A 19,870-nucleotide genomic window follows, 5' to 3' on the forward strand; every position below is an offset into this window, starting at 1 on the left:
TTCTGCCAGTATCTCGTCTCCTACCTTCCAAACTTTACAGAAGCTCTCCTGCGAAACTTGCAGAACTAGCACTCCTGAAAGAAAGGATATAGCGGAGACATGGCTTAGCCACAGCCTGGGGGATGTTTCCAGAATGAGAGACGAGATACTGGCAGAAGTAAAGCTGTGAGTACCGGGCGTGAGTCGTGCTTCGGTAGCTCAGTTGGTAGAGCACTTGCCCGCGAAAGGCAAAGGTCCCGAGTTCGAGTCTCGGTCGGGCACACAGTTTTAATCTGCCAGGAAGTTTCATATCAGCGCACACTCCGCTGCAGAGTGAAATTCTCATTCTGGAAACATCCCCCAGGCTGTGGCTAAGCCATGTCTCCGCTATATCCTTTCTTTCAGGAGTGCTAGTTCTGCAAGTTTCGCAGGAGAGCTTCTGTAAAGTTTGGAAGGTAGGAGACGAGATACTGGCAGAAGTAAAGCTGTGAGTACCGGGCGTGAGTCGTGCTTCGGTAGCTCAGTTGGTAGAGCACTTGCCCGCGAAAGGCAAAGGTCCCGAGTTCGAATCTCGGTCGGGCACACAGTTTTAATCTGCCAGGAAGTTTCATATCAGCGCACACTCCGCTGCAGAGTGAAATTCTCATTCTGGAAACATCCCCCAGGCTGTGGCTAAGCCATGTCTCCGCTATATCCTTTCTTTCAGGAGTGCTAGTTCTGCAAGATTCGCAGGAGAGCTTCTGTAAAGTTTGGAAGGTAGGAGACGAGATACTGGCAGAAGTAAAGCTGTGAGTACCGGGCGTGAGTCGTGCTTCGGTAGCTCAGTTGGTAGAGCACTTGCCCGCGAAAGGCAAAGGTCCCGAGTTCGAGTCTCGGTCGGGCACACAGTTTTAATCTGCCAGGAAGTTTCCTCTCAGTACGTGTTGTACGAGGGGCATTCAATAAGTAATGTAACACATTTATTTTCTTTATGAAATCAGGTTGGTTCCTTTCAGCACTCCCATACACCGTATTGTTCTATGAGGTTTCCGGATTGCAGTCGGATCATGTTGACTTCTTGCCACAATGTTTCGGCTGAAAACCGTCCAGCCGTCTTCAGGCGTCTGTCCGCGGTCACGTGATCTGGCTGCAGTCCCCAAAACCTCATAGAATATTCAGTGATGATGATGAGGTCCCATACTCCGAGGAGCGTAGGGGACGATGAAGGAGACCCGCACCGCCGTACTAGGCAACGTCCTAGCGGAGGTAATTTGCCAGTGCCTTCCTCCGACCGTAATGAATGAATGATGATAAAGACGACACAACAACACACACTCATCTCGAGATAGGGAAAATCCCTGACCCCGGCGGGAATCGAACCCGGGACCTCGTGGGCGGGAAGCGAGAACGCTATCACAAGACCACGAGCTGCAGACTAGAATATTCAGTACGCCGGGAAAACTTCAACAATCACATGTCATATTATTCTCCACTCTTCTGCTTACAAAACCGTATTTTTCAGCGTAATCTCCGTTCAATACGACTGCCCTACAAAACCTTACTGGGAGTGCCTGTATGTCCATTTGATAGCACTTGCTGGTTGACATCGGACCCAACGTCTTACTGCATCATCCATGCACCGTTTCCCATCGGAATGCATCTTTCATAGGGCCAAAGAGATGGAAGTCGCAAGGTGCAATATCCGGGCAGGATGACGGACAGTCAAATGAATTTTTGTGATTTTCTCTCATGTGCGCAGCACTACCAACAGAGACGTCGAGATGTCTGATTGTGATCCGTTGATCACCTCGAAAGAGAGTGTCCGCACGTCCGAACATTGCAGCAGTCACAGTTGTGTCCAGCTGGCCGGCACGAGGAAGAGAGAACAGGTCTACGTGACCTCGCGATGGTGACAGACACTTCGACAAACGATCACCATGCTTTTGTTAGCTGACAAATTTCCGTAGACATTCTGCAAGCGCCTATGAATATCTGCGATGCCCTGGTTTTCCGCCAAAAGAAACACGATGACAACTCTCCGTTTGGAACGCAAATTTATTGTAGGCTACATATAACGCCGTCACCTATCGCAAATTCATGAAATTGTAGAGGCGAAAGCGGGAATATCTCACGATGTCCCATAACAAATTCCGAATTTTTCAACAAACTGGTCGGCCGGCCGGAGTGGTCGAGCGGTTCTAGGCGCTTCAGTCTGGAACCGCGCGACCGCTACGGTCGCAGGTTCGAATCCTGCCTCGGGCATGGATGTGTGTGATGTCCTTAGGTTAGTTAGGTTTAAGTAGTTCTAAGTTCTAGGGGACTGATGACCTTAGCTGTTAAGTCACATAGTGCTCAGAGCCATTTGAACAATTTTTGAACAAACTGGTCGAGAAAATAATGTGCTGCAGTACTTGAACGTTCCTCATAACATATCATTTCCCGCAGCGCCCGGGAGCTTATTCTCTCGACCACTGTGGACGGAAATGAAAGAAAGGTTCATTACTGGGATTAAAATTCAGAGTGAATGAATATACTGGAAGACATAAAAGACCGTTAACATTCGAAAATTTAATACTTCACGGAATACTGCAGGTAGAGTGGTAAAAATTGACAAACATGCTCGAAATGACATGGGGTTTTATTGAAACAAAAAAGTGCACAAAATGACTAACAGATGGCGCCTCATACGCCACAGAAGCAATAATTGCCTAACAATCGATTTTTCAGCAAAGACGATGTTCTTAATTACAAATACTTATGTCGGTCGTCATTTCATCAACAGTATCTGTAGTAGAGGGACAATGTTGTGACAGCACTGTACAGTGTATCGTAAGATATGGTGAGAAATTGGCGTTTTATGTTGTCTTTTAGCATCCTTAATGAGGTCGGACGATCGCAGTAGACTTGCGACTTTAATCTCAAAGCCAATAATCACGCGGATTGAGGTCTGGGGACCTGGGAGACCAAGCATGGCGGACGTGGGAGCTCAGCACACTATCCTCAAAGAACGTGTGAAAGAGATGTTTCACACGTGTGGCTTTATGGGATTGAGTGCCATTCTGCTTAAAAGTCGTACCTTCCAGCAGGTGTTTATCAGCCAGCCTAAGGACGATGGGATTCTCTAACGTATCGGCGTACCTCGAATCCGTCACGCTGACAGTTAAAAAGCAGCACCTCACATTTTCGCCACCTGTTAGCCAGCTACTGCTCTTCTTGCTACCAAGAAAAGCCGACGTTATTCCAGGTATGTGTATCATGTTTTACCTCTCCACATAAATTCTTCCGTGAATTAGAGCATTTTTAAATGTTAACGGACTTTTGGGTCACCCTGTAAATGATAAAATTCGCTGATGACACTGCATGGGTTGTGGGACCTGCTGAAAGGAATGAACAGTCTAATGAACATATACTATGGATTGGGAGTGAACCAAAGTAAGAGGAAAGTAATGACGAGTAGTAGAAATCAGCTTAGCGATCAATATTGGGAAGCACAAAAAAAAGAAAAAAACGAAATGAAGAAATACTGCTATGTTGGAAGTAAAATGACATTGATGTACCAAGCAAGGAAGACATATAAAAGGGTATGATGACTTCGAGAGAATTACAGGACCTACTGCATAGGGTAAACTAGCGTAGGTACAGAACGCATTCGTGGCCAAGAGAAGTCTACTAGTATCAAATACAAACCTTGATTTCGAAGTAGAAATTTCTGAGAATGTTGGTGCACAGCACTGTATGGAGGTGAGTTGTGGACTGTGGAAAAACGGGAAAAGAAGAGACTCGAAGAGTTTGCGACGTGGGACTGTAGAAGGAAAATTAGATGCCAAGATGAGTTAAAGAATGAGAAGAGGATAAAGTGGAAAACATTAATAACAAGAATGTGCAAGATCATAAATGTCAAGACATCTAGGAAAAACGTTCGTGGCACTTAAAGAAGCTGTAGAGGGTATAATTTTAGGTACAGACTACCATACGACTTTTTCTTTTCCTTTTTTTTTTATTTTGAGTCATCGGTCTCCGTCTGATTTGATGCGACGCGCCTCGAGCTCCTCTCCTGTGCCAACCTCTTCATCTCGGAGTTGCACTTGCAACCCACGTCCTCAATTACACTCCTGGAAATTGAAATAAGAACACCGTGAATTCATTGTCCCAGGAAGGGGAAACTTTATTGACACATTCCTGGGGTCAGTTACATCACATGATCACACTGACAGAACCACAGGCACATAGACACAGGCAACAGAGCATGCACAATGTCGGCACTAGTACAGTGTATATCCACCTTTCGCAGCAATGCAGGCTGCTATTCTCCCATGGAGACGATCGTAGAGATGCTGGATGTAGTCCTGTGGAACGGCTTGCCATGCCATTTCCACCTGGCGCCTCAGCTGGACCAGCGTTCGTGCTGGACGTGCAGACCGCGTGAGACGACGCTTCATCCAGTCCCAAACATGCTTAATGGGGGACAGATCCGGAGATCTTGATGGCCAGGGTAGTTGACTTACACCTTCTAGAGCACGTTGGGTGGCACGGGATACATGTGGACGTGCATTGTCCTGTTGGAACAGCAAGTTCCCTTGCCGGTCTAGCAATGGTAGAACGATGGGTTCGATGACGGTTTGGATGTACCGTGCACTATTCAGTGTCCCCTCGACGATCACCAGTGGTGTACGGCCAGTGTAGGAGATCGCTCCCCACACCATGATGCCGGGTGTTGGCTCTGTGTGCCTCGGTCGAATGCAGTCCTGATTGTGGCGCTCACCTGCACGGCGCCAAACACGCATACGACCATCATTGGCACCAAGGCAGAAGCGACTCTCATCGCTGAAGACGACACGTCTCCATTCGTCCCTCCATTCACGCCTGTCGCGACACCACTGGAGGTGGGCTGCACGATGTTGGGGCGTAAGCGGAAGACGGCCTAACGGTGTGCGGGACCGTAGCCCAGCTTCATGGAGAGGGTTGCGAATGGTCCTCGCCGATACCCCAGGAGCAACAGTGTCCCTAATTTGCTGGGTAGTGGCGTTGCGGTCCCCTACGGCATTGCGTAGGATCCTACGGTCTTGGCGTGCATCCGTGCGTCGCTGCGGTCCGGTCCCAGGTCGAAGGGCACGTGCACCTTCCGCCGACCACTGGCGACAACATCGATGTACTGTGGAGACCTCACGCCCCACGTGTTGAGCAATTCGGCGGTACGTCCACCCGGCCTCCCGCATGCCCACTATACGCCCTTGCTCAAAGTCCGTCAACTGCACATACGGTTCACGTCCACGCTGTCGCGGCATGCTACCAGTGTTAAAGACTGCGATGGAGCTCCGTATGCCACGGCAAACTGGCTGACACTGACGGCGGCGGTGCACAAATGCTGCGCAGCTAGCGCCATTCGACGGCCAACACCGCGGTTCCTGGTGTGTCCGCTGTGCCGTGCGTGTGATCATTGCTTGTACAGCCCTCTTGCAGTGTCCGGAGCAAGTATGGTGGGTCTGACACACCGGTGTCAATGTGTTCTTTTTTCCATTTCCAGGAGTGTATTTGGTGGATGTATTCCAATCTCTGTCTTCCTCTACTGTTTTTATCCTCTACAGCTCCCTCTAGTACCATGAAGGTATTACCTGATGTCTTAACAGATCTTATATCATCCTGTCTTTTCTCCTTGTCATTGTTTTCGACATATTCCTTTCCTCTCCGATTCTGTGCAGAACCCCCTCATTAGTTACCTTATCAGACCACCTAATTTTGAACATTCCTCTGTAGTACCAATCTCAAATACTTCGGTTCTATTCTGTTCCGATCTTTACACAGTCCATGTATCACTGCCATACAAAGTACAATTCCGTGTTCCAAACGTACATTCTCAGAAATTTCTTCCTCATATTAAGGCCTATGGTTGATACCAGTAGACTTTTCTTGTCCAGGAATGTCTTTTTCGCTAGTGCTACTCTGCTTTTTATGTCCCCCTTGCTCCGCCCGTCATTGATTATTTTGCTGCCTATGTAGCAGAATTCCTTAACTTCATCTACTTCATGGCCATCAAAAAATTGTTCAAATGGCTCTGAGCACTATGGGACTTAACATCTGTGGTCATCAGTCCCCTAGAACTTAGAACTACTTAAACCTAACTAACCTAAGGACATCACACACATCCATGCCCGAGGCAGGATTCGAACCTGCGACCGTAGGAGTCCCGCGGTTCCGGACTGAGCGCCTATCCTGATGTTAAGTTTCTCGTTGTTCTCATTTCTGCTACCTCTCATTACTTTCGTCTTTCTGCGATTTACTCTCAGTCATATTCTGTACTCATTGGACTGTTCATTCTGCTCAACAGGTCCTGTTATTCTCCTTCGCTTTTCCTCATGATAGCAATCTCATCAGCGAATCTTATCATTGATATCTTGTCACCCCGAATTTTCATCCCACTCTTGTAACTTCCTTTCATTTCCGTCATTGCTTCTTCGACATACAGATTGAACAGTGGGGGTGAAAGACTACGTCTCTATCTTACACCCTTTTTAATCCGAGCACATCGTTCTTGGTCTTCCTCTCTTATTATTCTCTCTTGGCTCTTGTACATATTGTATATTACCAGTCTTTTCCTGTAGCTTACCCCTACTTTTCTCAGCATTTCGAACATCTTGCACCATTTTACAATGTAGAATGCTATTTCCCATGTCAACAAATTCCATGAACGTGTCTTGACTTTTCTTTAGTCGTGTTTCCGGTATCAACAGCAACGTCAGACTTGCCTCTCTTCTGCCATTACCTTTCCAAAAGCTGAACTGACCATCATCTAACACATCTTCAACTTTCTTTTCCATTCTTCGGGCATATTATTCTTGTCAGCAACATGGATATGTGAGCTGTTAAGCTGACTGTGTGATAATTCTCGCATTTGTCAGCTCTTACAGTCTTCAGAATTGCTTGAATGATATTTCTCCGGAACTCGGATGGTATTTCGCTAGACTCATACTCTTTACACACCAACGCGAGTAGCCGTTTTATTTTGGCAGCTTACCCAATGATTTTAGAAATTCTGATGGAATGTTATCTATCCCTTCCACCTTATTTGATCTTAAGTCGTCCAAAGCCTTTTTAAATTCTAACTCTAATACTGGATCCCCTATTTCTTCTAAATCTACTCCTGTTTCTTCTACCGTCACGCCAGACAAATCTTCCCCCTAATAGAGGGAGGCCATCAGTGTACTTCAATGCACAAATATCCAATAAATAATTTTTTTAAATTTATTGGCTTTTGGAACGTGCCACACAGCCTTCGAAACACAGGAAATGTTGGATTACAACTTATTTTGAGAATTCATGGTGACATTATTTTAAATCGTATCCAGATACGATGTGAAATATTACTAACAAAGGACTGATTCGACGCGAATAAATAACTGAAGTCGCCGGGTGCGAGGGTCTCACTGACAAGGAAACATCACCAAGACCTCATATTATAAGGAGAAAACAGCACACTTGAAAGACGTCAGCCCCAGCAGTCTGTTCCGCAAGAAAATTTGGCCTGTTATTCTGACAGCACTCGGTTATGACGTACGGTAGAGTCAGTAAGTGGTTAGTGAATTATTGTTGTCACATTCTTAAGATGGTTTGCTCATTGTGTCAAAGTGCACGATTTCTAACCTGTGACTGGTGCCAGAGATCCCTTTGTTTCGAACGTTTTTATGTTGCGATTAAGAAAAGCAGTGTAAATGAATTGAACGAAATAATGTGTTACTAAAGACGTAAAGTAGCGCTATTTAATTATTAACATCGCTATTGTGCGTTGTTTTCCTTAGATTTTAAAGCTAGCTCTGTTAAAGTGAAGTACTTTTGCAAGAGATGCTCTGTTCCTCAACGTGATCGGCATGATTTAATTGTAAGTCGAAAATCATTAACTTCATTTCACAATAATTCTTCAGTTGCTCAGTTTCATTCACAGCAGTTCTAAGGTATATGTAGACTGCTCCATAATATCAATACGAGAATACTGTTAAAATAATATTGAACAAATATGTGTGTGTGAGGTTGACATAACACGTTCTCACATTACGTACCTATTTTTCGCGTAGAATAATTTCCCTCCTCTTCTTCCTTCGCTTTCTACATTACGCGAATAGGAGGCTTCTGGTTTAACCCCGCCGAGCAATACTTCGTATCCGGGCATTAAATAACTGCAGAGGGGCGACAGACAACCGTTGCACGCAAAATTTTAGAAACTGTACATTCAGAAGGTCACAACTGGTTACTATCAACATTACGGCGAAAACTTTCATGCGAAATCGGTTGCCGGGGCTGAAATCTTCCAAGGGCTTTCTTTTCTCCTAAACATATGAAGTGAAGTTGATGATGCTTCCTTGTGAAATAAAGGGGTTAGCACAGGAGTGGAATGGAATTCGTGGCGGGCCATATCAAATATCAAAACAATGATGATCCCTCCCCTCTCTCTTCCCCTCAAACAAAAAAAATGAAAATAAAAAGTAGTTAACTTTTATTTTGAGTAATCAGGCTTCTGACTGTTTTGAAGCGGCCCACCACGAATTCCTCTCCTGTGCCAACCTCTTCATCGTAGAGTAGCACTTGAAACCTAAGTCCTCTATTATTTGCTGGATATGCTCCAGTTTCTGTCTTCCTCTACAGTTTTTACCCTCTACAGCTTCATCTAGTACCATGGAAGTTACTCCCTAATGTCTTAACAGATGTCCTTTAGCCAGTTTCCTGTGTCTGAGGATAGAGGCTTTGTTTATCTGGTCTTGTTCATTTAGTCGTACCGTAATCTTCTAAATAGGTTGTGATCGTGGTTTGCTTTGCTGGCCTGAGGCTGACTAATATTCCTACGATGGCAGGTATTTTTCAGTTTCTGTTGGCAACAGTCTTTTGAAAAGTCCTAGCAGGTGGCAGCGCTTTGCAGAGCAATGTTATTAGTGTCAGTAGGTGTTGACTTATAAAATTCCTACTTTCTCCACCTTTGTTTGATTGACTCAAAGGTCTCGAGACGAAAAATTTTCATAGAGCTGCTTGGAGCTTGCGAAATCGAATAATTGGTTGCTAGCCCTCGTGGGGGTAAATGACTCGTAGTAGCCCCTATGGAATGGAGCGGACATTTTAAGAGGTTCGGGTGTCCAGGATTCTTAGTGACCAATAAACTTGTTTTGGCAGTACTATAAACTGTGAAACATTTGCAAATTTGTTTCCTGTGAGCAGGCTTGGAATTCGACTTATTCATGTTCCCTCTTTTTTCTGGACGAGTTGCGCCATAATAAGCGACCACGTGTTCGGCAGGCAGAGGCCTCGTATCACATCGCAGAACCCAGTTCTTGGAAAAAGTTTCCGTGGAATCTCTATGTGTGTCTTACGTGGTAGCAATTTACTCGCTGCCCCACGTCATATGCAGTTAACATTTATTTTCATTCCACCCGAAAAATCAAAAGTAGAATAAAAACTTCTGTTTCGTTGACTTGTGTTAAACCAAACTTAACCACAAGTGGTGAATGATTGATTAGTGATTGATAAACAAAAATTTTGGAAGTTCCACAGAATTAATGACGGTGACGGGAATCACAGAGGAAGTTCTGCGATCAATTACCACAATCACCTATTGATGGAGTGCGAAAAGTCGAAGTTCCTTCTGTCGTTACATGAAAGCAGCTACTGAACACAGTTCAAAGTTCCACACTAGAGTACCAATCTTGGAGCAGTGGTCCCATGGAACGCAAAGTAGGAGGACCCGAAGTTTCCTGGCCGACGTCTGCCTGTTCGTAGCGGCTGCTGTGAGGTATCTTCCAGATTAGACGGCTGCTGTATCCACATGGAGATCCTGGTGGTCGCTCTGTGTCGGAACTGCTTTCAGTCGCTCAGAGTAGTGAACTGGCGGAGACTGCCCGGGAGCCGGCACAATGGTATCTCCTTGATGCTTTGAGGGCACGTGATTTGTTGAGGCAGCATAGTACTTTTGCCTGTGACGCTGTTGTCCAGGATACACGCACCACTGGTCTCGAGGCTGGCGCCTCCTGTCGTGAAGCTAACGCTGCATGTTTCCGTGGTGCCGTCTGGTGTGTCACTTTAAAACAGACAGGAGTGTTCTGGACACAAGCTGGCTAGTTGGGGCGGATTCACCGCACCCGCCCGACTATTGACACCTGCGTCTGCCAAGGTAGTCACCTGCAGACTCGGGGCATGAGCAACTAGCAGAGTAACGGGGTTTGCAGGCGAAGCCCTTGGATACGGCAGTCTATGTGGTGTTTTTGTATGCCTGTTTTTTCCTACTGCCCTACTGACTCAGCTGATGTTTAGTCTTGTTTTTGATGGAGTCTGGTGAATCTACACATCGAAGAAGTAATTACGTAAATGAAAGAAAGTTTGAGAATGGGTTTAAAATTCAGAGTGAACGAGGTCAGTGATAAGATTCACTGACGATATCGCTAACCTTAGTGACAGCGAGGAAGAATTACAGCTACTTTGGAATGGAATCAGCAGTTCTAATGAGTTCAGAATATGGGTTGAGAGTAAAACGAAGAAAGACGAAAGTAATGAGGAGCAGGAGCAATGACATTAGTGATAAAACGTAACTTCAAAATTGGTGACCACGAAATAGACAAAGGTGAGGAATTGGAATTCTGCTAACTTGGAAGCAAAATAACAGAAGACAGACGAAGGTAGGAGGGGAAAATAGACAGAAAAGCACATGCAAAGAGGATATTGCTGTTCAGAAGAAGACTAGTAGAATGAAACAAATGTCTTAATTTGAGGAAGAAATTTCTTCTGAGAATGTACGCTTGGAACGTTAGCATTGTATGGGAGCTAATCATGGACTGTGGCAAAACTGGATAAGAAGAGAATGTAAGAGTCTGTGATGTGGCGCTAACAAAGACGTTGAAAATTATTTAGACTGAAAAGCTAAAGAATGAGAATGTTCTCCACAGAATCAGCGAAGAAAGGAACATTTGGGAAACAATGAAAAGAAAAAGGAACTGGATTATAGGACATGCGTTAAGACACCAGGAAACAACCTCCATGGTACTAGAGGGAGCTGCAGATAACAAAAACTGTAAGACAAACAGAGATTAGAATATATCCAACAAATAATTGAGGACGTAGGGTGCAAGCGCTACTACGAGATGAAGAGGTTGGCACGGGAGGTGGGTTCATGGTGGGCCACATGAAACCAGTTAGAGGAGTGACAAAAAATACTGTTTTCCTCCATTATCAGTCACAGTTGCGATAATGGCCATTTCTTTGTGGTGACTAGTTTGGGTCAGTCAGGTCCATTTTCAAACCATGACCTTAGAAGTAAGTGTTATCATACAGTTCCCACCAGTGTACATGTGAGTAACCAAATACACATTACTCCTCACCATTAAACATTACATAGATACAACATGATAAACTTCGTATGAGCATACGATGTGAATTCCTTCCAATCGAACGCAGCAAACTTGATTGTAACCACAAAGAAATGACTATTATTACAGCTGTGACGAATATGTAAGGACTTTTCCAATTCAGTGGTCGGATAGTGGCGTTATTGTGAAAGTAAATAGTCTCAGAGCATTTATTAGTAGTACAAGAACAGTGAGAATTTAATACTGTATTGTGGTTCAAAGGGAGGCTAGCGACTCTTATCTAACTGGTTTTAATAGTATAGCAGTGTAGGGGAGTAATCCGGGTCCATCAAGAAACGTTTTCTAGCAAATCTCAGGAGCAATATATCGCATTATTTATCTCGCATTCCCTATTTCGCTAACGGTCAGTATTATTGCTCAGTATTTCTCCATCTGCAACAACATTGAAGTACTTGGGTTACGTGGAGAGGTTGGGCAGTAATAGTCAGCAGATCAAGAACCCCGAATATACTCTGCGCTGCCTGAGAAATATTATGCCGTCAGTGTCGGCGATATCGACAATACCGTTGCCAGCCACTTATGTCTCTGGGCTCCTTTGTAGTCGCTGTTTTGTGTCCCTACTGAAATCACTTAAAGACAGAACGATGTTCGTATCAAAACCAGAAAATGAATAAATCTTTCTTTCTTTCATTCTTTTTTATTACTTTTCATTTCCAGCTCCAAGGATATCCGGCGCGTTCGTGAGACGCGATCCTTGTCAGCCAATAAGCAAGTAGGCTGGGAGCAGGGCAGAGGTGATGCCGGTTGAGAGTACTTAGGAGGGATCATTCAGTTCCAGCTTCAGATTTGCAAAGAAGGGAAATCTTCCGAGAACCTTCGTCGGTACAGCGAAAGTAGAATTATTTTATATCTTTGCCCAGACAAAAACTAAAATGTGATACCTACAAGTAAGAGCGAGTATGTATGATTTGGTATGTGTCAGTGTGTGTAATAATTCTTATTATCTGCTACTCACTAAATACAGGGAGTGGTTCCATTGTTTCGATAGATCAACAAGAGATTCTTTCTTTTAATAAAAAATCTCTAAGAACACATTTTGGGAATGTTTGACACTCAGTCATTCATCCACCTTTTCTTCTTCTGCGTGCTATGAAGTAGAGCAATTACCATACTGATCTTCCAAAATTTCGAACGTTTTTATTGAGTAGACTAAGGAGAACATTAATAAAATTGGACAGTATTTTTGAGCAATAATATTGAATGTCTACTTGCTGCTTAATTGTGGATGGACTCTTGCGGCAACCATGGAAGCCCCGAGGACGCGGCAGATGGAAGAGTTCCGTGTAGGGTGTGCGACGTAGGTAATGGCCTGAACACGAACCCATAGTGGATACACACCTTTACCCAGCTTCAGAACAAACATGTACAACAATCTGTTACATTCTCCTGAAATTCTTGTGCGTCTGAGCGTGGCAAATAAGATAATAAAACAATTGTTACTTCGAAAATGAATGCACAGAAACTGATGCAGAAAATCGTATGTGTTCCATTCATAAGGTATACGTGCAACGATTTTTACTTGCAGATCCAGGCGAAAGATTAATCAGATAACGAAAACCACTCGGGTGCAGCATAAATACCTTTCTTCACACATATCTTGGAAATAGTAGATGCAGCTGAACGAGTAGATTTCAGCTTATTAGATTTTGGGAAAACATTCAGAACATCACATTGCCACCTAATAATCAACTAAGATGATACGAAGTACCTTTAAAAACTACAGATCGGGTCAAGGAGTTTGTGACAGAATGTAGTACCACAGTATTTCAAATCCATCCGCCCTGGAGCTATAAAAAGGAGGGCCAGAAATAGTCTGGAAAGCTTGAAGTGTGTTGCAGCGCAGATTGTGCTGAGAAAAAAATCGTTAAGAAAAAATCCGATGTGTTGCGCCACTTCCGACTTAATTAGTATTGAAGTTAGCCAGTCAAACCGTTACGAGTGTAAATTCAAGTGACATGCCAAAGACGGTGTCTCCGAACGCGTTCTTCGTTTGATTTCCTAAAACCGAACAAGAGAGCGATACAAAAACTGGACATTGGACGGTAGTAAGGTTGGAACCCGCTTCAAAGGCTGAGAGGTCTCTTACGCTGTCATCTTTGCTACTTGTAAGACACCTGACACCCCTGAGTTTCGCGCAATGGCCTCGTTGGCTCACTTCAATCCTAATTAACTCGCAAACGGCGCAACGTATCATTTTTTTCCTTTACAGTTATTTCTCAGCTCGATCCACCCCCAACATGCTTATAAGATTTTCGGACTGTTTCTGACCAGCCTGTATTTGACTTGTTTTGCCAGAGGTGCAACAGCTAGCAGCAATGGCTAGTCGTCCTAAAACGGTGTAGCTCGTAATGTATTCGCCTGTTGACATCACGTCGCCTAAATATAATAAACCTTCCAAGATGCTTCTCCAGGCGGGTGTAAAATGCAATTGCGCAACGGAAAATATTGAACTCTAAAATGATGATTTGGCCCTGAAGCAGATCTTAGGATCTCTTAATGCTCTTTACCGTATAAATTACAAACTCAACATAAATGAATGATTAAAGCAACTAATACTACTAAATGATAAACGTTGTTTCTCATTATACATTTATTGTAGATTAAAAAAACAACCCTTTATATTACAATTGTCTATATTTCCTGACTAAAAATTGCTGATCAATTGACCAACTCTGCCCCTTTCTTTGGCCACGCTATCTAACATAAATAACGCGAAATAACTGACATCATCTACGTACCAAAGACTAGAAGGCACTACTTGCAAAGATGATCTATAGTGGTGTGGAACCTCAGTGGAAATAAACTAGCGTGATCACAGCTGTTTAGCTTTACAGCCCTAATAAGCCGAAGCACGGTTTGTTGGAGTGATAGTTCTCGTACACATCTGCAACGATGGAAGAACCCCAGCCACAAATAAAACTCTTTCAAACAATACGACGGCAGAAGGCGGTTCTCTGACTAATATACTCTAATACTGTCTTCTACAGACGAGAAACGCGAACTCCCAGCCACAAGGACGGAATTCAAATAACATCTCAACGTAAGTATAGGCAGAAGAACTGCTCTCAACCACTGAATGCTGCGTACTCAACGACAATTTCTAACCCGGAGGCGATGTCCAGAATCGTATAAGTTCGCAACAGTACAGTGCCCAACCGTTCTAGCTATAAACTCTCCTGAGAGCAAAGACAGAAAGTCCGCCTGTACCAACAAAGCTGACCGTCACACACGGGCGCTCAAAAACGGGAAAAAATCCCTTCCTCTCCGCTGCTGGCTTCCCAGCAAGGCTCGGCTCTCCTCCCTCGTAACTCCAGAAGGCGAATCATGTTCTCGAAACCCCAGAATATTCTCACTCTCTACAGATTCTTCCGAACGCCGACCAGCCATATTTTAGTCTTTTGTCGTCCAGCGCGTATAATGGTACACTTCTGAGTAAAAATTCTTGGAAATAACCCAGCCTGCGTGATTTCCGAGGTGACGCTTCCTCGTTCCTCTCAGCTGCGTACAAGATTTACAGAGTTCCCGGTTATCCCTCTGGTCCCGCTACAATACTGGTCGGCCGCGACTGTATTCGATTTTACACAGAGTACGCGGAGGAACTTGCCCCCCTTCTTTCAGCGGTGTACCGTAGGTCTCTCGAAGAGAGTAGCGTTCCAAAGGATTGGAAAAGGACACAGGTCATCCCCGTTTTCAAGAAGGGATGTCGAACAGATGTGCAGAACTATAGACCTATAACTCTAACGTCGATCAGTTGTAGAATTTTGGAACACGTATTATGTTCGAGTATAATGACTTTTCTGGAGACTAGAAATCTACTCTGTAGGAATCAGCATGGGTTTCGAAAAAGACGGTCGTGTGAAACCCAGCTCACGCTATTCGTCGACGAGACTCAGAGGGACATAGACACTGGTTCCCAGGTAAATGCCGTGTTTCTTGACTTCCACCAGGCATTTGATACAGTTCCCCACAGTCACTTAACGAACAAAGTAAGAGCATATGGACTATCAGACCAATTGTGTGATTGGATTGAAGAGTTCATAGATAACAGAACACAGCATGTCATTCTCAATGGAGAGAAGTCTTCCGAAGTAAGAGTGATTTCAGGTGTGCCGCAGGGGAGTGTCATAGGATCGTTACTATTCACAATATACAGAAATGATCTTGTGGATGACATCGGAAGTTCATTGAGGCTTTTTGCAGATGATGCTGTGGTGTATCGAGGGGTTGTAACAATGGAAAATTGTACTGAAATGCAGGAGGATCTTCAGCGAATTGACGCATGGTGCAGGGAATGGCAATTGAATCTCAATGTAGACAAGTGCTACAAATACATAGAAAGATAGATCCCTTATCATTTAGTTACAAAATAGCAGGTCAGCAACTGGAAGCAGTTAATTTCATAAATTATTTGGGAGTACGCATTAGGAGTGATTTAAAATGGAATGATCATATAAATTTGATCGTCGGTAAAGCAGATGTCATTCATTGGAAGAATGCTACGGAAGTGCAATCCGAAAACAAAGGAAGTAGATTACAGTACGCTTGTTCGCCCACTGCTTGAATACTGCTCAGCAGTGTGGGATCCGTACCAGGTAGGGTTGATAGAAGAGATAGAGAAGATCCAACGGAGAGCAGCGCGCTTCGTTACAGGATCATTTAGTAATCGCGAAAGCGTTACGGAGATGATAGATAAACTCCAATGGAAGACTCTGTAGGAGAGACGCTCAGTAGCTCGGTACGGGCTTTTGTTAAAGTTTCGAGAACATACCTTCACCGAAGAGTCAAGCAGCATATTGCTCCCTCCTACGTATACCTCGCCAAGAGACCATGATGATAAAATCAGAGAGATTAGAGCCCACGCAGAAGCATACTAACAATCCTTCTTCCACGAACAATACGAGACTGGAATAGAAGGGAGAACCGATAGAGGTACGCAGGGTACCCTCCGCCACACACCGTCAGGTGGCTTGCGGAGTATGGATGTAGATGTAGATGTATACTAACATACCTGTGCGAGCCTTCCACCCAGGGCTTGAGTTCCGCCTGCCGTTTCACTTCCACTGGCGTTCTAACCTCTACTAGTATAGGCAATCATTCATTACGCTGTTTTGATAATAAATACACTCCGTCACCTTTCATGCAAAAGCGTTAACAATTGTTTACAAGGCATACGTGACAATGTCAGTCTCTTTAAATATTCATAAATACGTTGTACAACCTATAAAATGATACCTAATTGTGGTTGTAGATCACGGCAAAGTATGTAGGTGAGTGCTTGTAAGGTGCGAAATTATAGTCACCTTACAACCTGAGGAAGGGGCGTAGCCGCCCCCCCCCCCCATGCCCCCGGCGCCACCCCTCTCCCATCTCCCCCGCCTTGGTAAGACAAGTGTCTTTCCGCAACTAAGCAGACATGCACCCAATGAGTGAGGGTATCCGCACAGCTCATAATGTACATAACGGGAATAAAAATTCAGAAGTGTCGCTGGGGTACGGACTCACACTGTCAAATTGAAGAAAAGGAGACTTAATTAGATGCAAGGGAGCATGTTACGATTGGACACTTCCACAGGGTGACGGACACCAATGTGAAATGGATAACAACGGTTTGCCAGGTGAGCGGTAGCTTGCTAGAAATAACTTTTTTAACGTGTGTGTGGCCTCCTGCTGAGAGAATTGTGGGAGTAATAGCGCAACCAACTGGAGTGAAAATGTCAAATCACCTAATTTCGGAACATTTTCTTGGTCGACCATCACAGATTTCGATGAAATTTTTATCTGAGCATTGTCACATGTCCCCAATGAACATTATTAGAGTTTAACGTTGGTCGAAGTAATACTGACCGACTGACCGACTTATAGCCTCTAGTTTGAATCTAAATCTTTGTGGTCGCACATGTCTACTTAAAAGCTATTTGCTAAATGTTTTTCCCCGCTTATCAAATCTGTAAGAGTATCTCACATTAGTGGTAAGTAAAAAGTAAGATCAGTTTTGACTTTAGACTTCTCAACGCTGCAGTTTACATTTTTCGAAATTTTTGAGCCATTTTCTGCAGTTTACTTTCTGGAAATTGATACTGTAAGCCAAATATTGAAGGAAAAAGAGAGTGAAATCAGGTGTTGTTCAGGTACCCAACAAACATCCTGTTTTTCGAGCCAATAAAATGAATGATGCAGGTCTCAAGGATGCATAAATTTTATCAGTGCATTTTGTTATGTTCCTACGTTAGTTATATTGCCAATCCACCTTTCATTATAATACATACAGGCAATGTAACAGCAGGTGTCAATTTCAGACTTGGCTAGATACCCTGGCAAAAAAATTATTGTGTAATTAGAAACATAGTTGCACAAATTGATGCTGTTATGCCATACCGAGAACCGTGCTGCTTTCTCAACATGTTACTCTGAGGTGACAAAAGTCATGGAATACTTCCTAATATCGTGTCGGACCTCCTTTTCTGGAGTAGTGAAGCAAGAGGTAGTTGAAAGTCCCATGCAGAAATATTGAGCCATGTTGTCTCTATAGCCGTCGATAATTGCGAAAGTGATGCCGGTGCAGGATTTTGGGCACGAACTGACCTTTCGATATATCCCGTAAATGTTCGACGGGATTCATTTCGCGCGACCTGGGCGGCCACACCTTCGTTCTAATTTGGGTTCGTGGATCTGTGCCACAATCTAAACCTACCATCACATCTTACCAACTCAAATCGGGACTCATCTGACCAGGCCACTGTCTTCCAGTCGTCGAGGGTCCAACCGATATTGTCACACGCTCACGAGAGGGACGGCAGGCGATGTCGTGCTGTTAACAAAGGCACTCGCGTCTGCCTTTTGGTGCCATAGCCCATTAACGCCAAATTTCGCCGTTCTGTCCTAACAGATACGTTCGTCGCATGTCACATTAATTTCTGCGGTTATTTGACGTAGTGTTGGTTGTCTGTTAGCGCTGACAACTCTACACAATCTTCGTTAAATGAAGGCCATTGGCCACTGCTTTGTCCGTGGTCAGAGGTAATGCCTGGAATTTGGTACGTTCGTTACACTCTTAACACTGTGGATCTCGGAATATTGAATTCCCTATCGATTTCCGAAATGGAATTCCCCATCCGTCCATTTCGCGTTCAAAGTATGTTGATTCTCTTCGTGTGCCATAATAAAGTCGAAACCTTTTTCGCATGAATTGTCTGATTACAAATGACATTCCGCCAATTCGCTGCCATTTTATACTTTGTTTACTTGTCACTACCGCCGTCTGTACACGGCATATCACTTGTCCCATGACTTTTGTCATCTTAGTGTACAAATGACAGTTCCGCCAGTACGCTGCCATTTTATACTTTTTTTTACTTTTCACTACCGCCATCTGCAAACATGCATAACGCTTATCCCATGACTTTTGTCACCTCAGTGTATTTCTTGGTCCTCCTCCGGTATCTGAGTGGTCAGCGTGACGGAATGTCAATCCTAAGAGCCCGGGTTCGATTCCCGGCTGGGTCGGAGATTTTCTCCGCTCAGGGACAGGGTGTTGTGGTGTCCTAATCATCTTCATTTCATCCCCATCGACACGCAGGTCGCCGCAGTGGCGTCAACTCGAAAGACCTGCACCAGGCGAACGGTCTACCCAACGGGAGGCCCTAGCCACACGACATTTCATTTCAGTGTATTTCTTGAAACTTTTTGCTTCTTAGACTTCTTGTTTATATAATTTTTGTGACTATATAAGTTGAATATATATCGCGACCGCTACGGTCGCAGGTTCGAATCCTGCCTTGGGCATGGATGTGTGTGATGTCCTTAGGTTAGTTAGGTTTAAGTAGTTCTAAGTTCTAGGGGACTGATGACCGCAGCGGTCAAGTCCCATAGTGCTCAGAGCCATTTGAATCATTTTTGAATATATATTTTGATGTCAATATTTGATTTGTTGATGACCTTTGTACGGTTGCGCCGTAGCTAATCGATTCGTTATGCCAACAATCCAATCACGTGAAGATTTTTCGTGGCTGGTGCCAAATAGTATCAATGCCGAAGTTGTTATTGTGGATACACAGATTCAACAACTAACAGATTGCAATGTCCTCGATGACATAATAAGCTACAAATGGATGCAATGTAGCTTGCGAATTTTCCCAATAAAACCACAGACAAGCAGCTTGAATAACAATGTACTAATTTTCAGCAAAACATTGGAATCTTAATTAAGAAACCAAATTACGGCCTTGGAAACCTGAATGAAGAAACACGTCTGTGGCTGGTATTGTGTGACCCCTACGGGATGGGATTGCATTTCATCATCTTGAACTGGTGGCAAGAATGTCACCATAGACCAACCCAATATTAGGAGATGTTACTTTTCAGTATAAAAGTAAAAACCACGTGCAAAGAAAAACGAAGAACAGGTTTCTACAATATAGCCTATCTGTCATTTTCAGGTATTGTTAGAGAACATTGGAAAATTGAATGTGATTTTATCGATGCTTGAAAACATACCATTTCCAACTGCGATTAGTTTG

The 19,870-nt window shown here is 44.1% G+C and overlaps 1 non-coding gene across 1 annotated transcript; it reads left to right on the forward strand.

Moving 5' to 3' along the window:
* The first annotated feature begins 487 nt into the window (after positions 1-487).
* Trnas-cga (transfer RNA serine (anticodon CGA)) lies at positions 488-562 on the forward strand. Its single transcript has one exon. It is a non-coding gene; the product is annotated as a tRNA-Ser (tRNA).
* The last annotated feature ends 19,308 nt before the right edge of the window (positions 563-19,870 follow it).

Source organism: Schistocerca serialis, chromosome 5, assembly GCF_023864345.2.
Source record: "Schistocerca serialis cubense isolate TAMUIC-IGC-003099 chromosome 5, iqSchSeri2.2, whole genome shotgun sequence".
In the NCBI taxonomy this organism is placed as follows: Eukaryota; Metazoa; Arthropoda; class Insecta; order Orthoptera; family Acrididae; genus Schistocerca; species Schistocerca serialis.